The sequence below is a fragment of the Fukomys damarensis genome, unplaced genomic scaffold (assembly GCF_012274545.1).
Source record: "Fukomys damarensis isolate Sample0158 unplaced genomic scaffold, DMR_v1.0_HiC HiC_scaffold_1, whole genome shotgun sequence".
Lineage (NCBI taxonomy): Eukaryota > Metazoa > Chordata > Mammalia > Rodentia > Bathyergidae > Fukomys > Fukomys damarensis.
Window position 1 is genome coordinate 63,768,477 of NW_022900913.1, and position 4,577 is coordinate 63,773,053.

The window sequence follows — 4,577 nt, forward strand, 5'->3', positions numbered from 1 at the left end:
TAACCAATTTTACATTCCTGATATCTGACTACTTTCTTTTCAGTCTGGTAAAATTGACATTTTCTACACAGCTTTTATTTTCCTGAGCACAGAATAGAAAATCCATGTACATGTCGAACATATCATGGGACATTTGATTTTGAGAATCACACCATCTGTAGTTTTGTCTATGTTGCTTGGCCTCCACTGCCTTCAGTTTGGGTTTTTAGTCTCTTTTCTCCCTAATTTTTTTTACATTTATGATTAATAACAAAAATATATCCAAATCCTTCTATTTCTACACTTGATCTTAGCCAAAAGGCCAAGAAGAGATGAAAGCCTCCTACTTCTAATCAGTTTGAAAATCTGATTTATTTTGCAAGTGACATGTCTTTCAAAAAAATTTGAATTTTCTCATACCACTGCCTTTCCCCGCATCAAATTTTCCATCAGTTCCCATTGCTGCTAGGACTTCTATCTTCTTTTGCTTCATCAATCCTCACTTTTTTCCTATCTCATTTTTGTATTACACATAGTGTAGTCTTCCCACTGAATTATAATTTGTTAATTCCTTTCTCCATTTCTACAGTTTAATGGACTACTAACTTGAAAATAATTTTTGTTCACAGTGTGAATTGTGATTAAATTCATTTAATTCAATTTGGGACATTTTCAATTTGGGACAAGATCTTTTGACTTAAAGAGAGTAGAAACAAAATTGTTGTATTACACATAGTGTAGTCTTCCCACTGAATTATAATTTGTTAATTCCTTTCTCCATTTCTACAGTTTAATGGACTACTAACTTGAAAATAATTTTTGTTCACAGTGTGAATTGTGATTAAATTCATTTAATTCAATTTGGGACATTTTCAATTTGGGACAAGATCTTTTGACTTAAAGAGAGTAGAAACAAAATTGGGCCTAATATTGCAAGCACACGCGCGCACACACACACACACACACACACACACACACACACACCTCTGCACAGGAAATGCTTTATGGGACAGGGGAGAGGCTTCAACTGAATTCATTTGGTGCAGAGAGTGACCTAGCTGTTGCTCATAGAACAAAGAGAGCAGCAGGGCTTTTATTCATTCCCTGGGCTAGGTTAATGTTCAGTAATTCCCACTGGCCAGGACTGTGTTTCAAAAAGACGTTTCTTCTTGTGATGTACTTGACTATGTGGTGGTCACACCTAACTTGAAGTTGCTACATTTTTGTGTTCAAAGTGCCATCGTCCTGCCCAAGACCTTGCAGCTTTGTATGCAAGGTCTGGGCCCTCTACTAAGACCAACAGATATCAGCTACTTGGGGTTTTGTGGCTCCTGAAGAAGCACAAGGGTGGGAGCAGAAAACAGGGAAAAGAGAAAGGAAAATAAAATGTACACCAGCTCCCATGAGCAATAGTCTTGGACTAAATATTTTTAAATGAGACACATATGCATACACAGAGCAGGGAAGAACCTGATCCAGAAAACTGAAGATAATATGAAGAGAGGTATCCCAAGCCTTTTACACAATTGTAGTAACTCATCTTCAGGCCCCGGTGGTTTCAGCAAATGTGGATTTCAAGTTTCTGCAAAGTAACCTAGGCAACTGTTATTATAACACCTATATCAAAGATATTATTTATAGTAAAGCTAGTGGCAAACTAATGATGGATAGCCCAGGTTTACAACTTTGAAAATTACTGATTTTAACTTAACTAAGAGCAGTGAACCTAGAGGGTTGAATGAGGTTTTTCTGTGGTAATGTTTTTCTCATTTCATACAAACATTCTTCTTATTTGGTTTGATCAGTTTCTCATGACAGCTTTGTTGAAATATGTAAGGCTGCAGAGTAATAGTTTACTGGATGCAGGATTTCTTTCCCACTACTATCCCACTATGATATTCTTTCACTGTCTCATTATTACAAAAGCCAGGAAATTTCAGACAGGCAATGGAGATAAGATCAGACAGGGGAACACAATCATTTGTCAAACATTTAACCCAGAGTGGGAGGTTCTCTTGTGTAGAAACTCAGTAAATATCCCAAAGATGAAATATGAAATATCCCTTAGGTATTTGTAGCAGCCACTGAGCTGAGAAATGGGGGAGAGAAATGGGAGAGAATTAAAACATATTCCTGGTATGCCTATGTAGTATGTGGTTAAGAGTTTGATGTATAAAGATAAAATTGCTGCAGTCATTGCATTATGATGGCCCTCACTGAACCACAGAAGAGGTGCAAAACTCACATCGTTTTGATTCCTCCTGTAAAGACTCAGAGAAAGTATCTATTTTTACCTTGACATGGTTTTCCACCTTCTTCCCAGGAGTAGGTGACAGACACAATTTGATTTTCATAATCCCTGGGATTGTAACAATATGTGGCCCAGGGGACAGCTGCTGGTGGAAAGCAATTGCTCTATTTTGGCTTTACATTTTCCAGAATTTCATATGGATAGAATCATATGGTATGTAGCCATTTGGGGTTGGCTATTTTTTTATTTTCTGCATACATTTAAGAATTCTCTATGTCTTCAAATGATGTGACTACTTTTATAAATTCAGAGTAATAATCCATCGTCTGGCTCCACCAGGGTTTACTTATCTATTTATTACCAAAGGACATCTTATTTGCCTCAAGTTTTGACAGCTATGAATGAGGCTACTATCAACATGATGGGCAAGTTTTTGTTGAAAATGAGTTTTCAAAACTGTTAGACTGTTAGAGATGATTGCTGGATTATATAACAAAATGTGCTCAGTTTTGCAAAAAAAACTGTAAAACCATATTTCAAAGACGATCTACCATTTTGCATTACCACCAGCAATGATTGAGAACTTCTCATGGTTCACGTCTTAGTCAGATTTTGTTGTCACAGTAGCTGAAGATTTTTTCATGGCATAAATATACCACAATTTGTTTAATTCAATTGTTAAAAGGTATGTTTGCTCTTTCTAGTTCCTAGATACTATATTAGAAATAAAGTTCTTATGAGCAAACCTAGTTTTACACATAAATATAACTTTCCATTTCTCTGGGCTAATTATTCAAGAGTTGAACCCTTATATCTTGCAACTACATGTTTAGATTTACAGCAAAATGCCAAACTGGTTTCCAGAGCGGTGGTACCATTTCATATTCCCAGTAGTACTGAGAGATTCAGTTTCTCTGCATCCTTGTCACTTGGGGGGAAAAACCACTTTGATTCGCATGTAATGATATCTCCTTTTGACTTTAATTTGCTCTTTTTAGTTGGCAATGGTTCTAAACATCTTTTTTTGTGTTTATTATATCTATCCCTGTTAGTAGAATGTTTGTTAATGTCTTCATCTCTTAAAAGCACTGAGTTTTGAGAATTCTTTACTGTTGAATTTTGAGGATTGTTTATATATTTGTATGACCCGAATGTTTATATACACCCAAAACTCACTTGTTGAACCTTAATCTAGTGTGATGCTATTTGGAGGTGGGAGCTGGGGGACCATTAGATCGTGAGAAATGAGTTCTTTATAAATAGAATCTATGTCCTTATAAAAGAGACTACAGAGAGCTGTTCTAGCCTATTCACCACGTGGGAACAAGGCTAGAAGGCGTCATCTCTGAGACAGCAGGACCTCCAGCTCCTCCCCAAATTCAAAATGATTATGAAAATAAATGTTTTGAATCAGTTCAAGCATCAAGAAAACACAGCAGCACAACTAATGTACTCAAGAAAGAGGACTTTCAGAACTGCTTCACAAAGTGGCAAGAAAGGATCAGGGGTTAGAAGAAAAGGGAAGTATTTTGAGGGGAATAACGGTAATGTCTTTTCCTATGATTATTTTTAAAATGTAAACACTTACTGCATTTTTATAAGACACATGGATTTTATACATGTTTTTAAGTTTATATTTCTGTGTATTATTTACCTTGTCTGATTGTAGATGGCACTGTGTTTTTAATTTTGGCATCTACTGTACACTTGAGATCATGGAGAAATATGACTGACATTTGTATTTTGTGTCCTACAGCTTTGCTGATCTCACTTAAAATGTTGATCTTTCATACTTTTTATGATTTTCTGTATGAATTTTAACTTAAAATGTATGGAAATTGCTATATATCTCTATTGGTTATAGTTTCCAATGATAATGTCTAGAATTTCATATGCACTTTAAATCATTTTTATAAAATAATTGGCACACCTTTAAGTATTTTCTATTCTTAAAACATTTTATAAACAGTAGGAAATAACTAATTAATAAATTACCCTAAAAGTATTTAACATGCAACTTTTTTTTTAAATTTTATTGAGTTTATTGGTACATTTTAGGGATACAGTACAGTTACATTCATTGTTGGCATCATGTACCTCTACATGACAGGTCTTGATTCTCATTTTTTCCCCTTACTCTGCCCTCCCTTCACCCCCTCCTCCCCTCCCCATCTACAAACACTTTATTTTCATTTTCATTCTCTCTATTTTTTTCTTTTCCCTTTTTGTTGAAGATATACTCCTAAGTGAAATAAATAAGTCACACATGTGTAAATACCAAATAGTTTCCCTGGTGTTAATATTCTGCAACAATGCATAAAATTCTAATAAGATTACTGACATTTAG

General features: G+C 35.1%; 1 pseudogene; it reads right to left on the minus strand.

The window, feature by feature from the left end:
* Positions 1-238: 238 nt before the first annotated feature.
* LOC117285566 lies at positions 239-313 on the minus strand (annotated as a pseudogene).
* Positions 314-4,577: the final 4,264 nt, after the last annotated feature.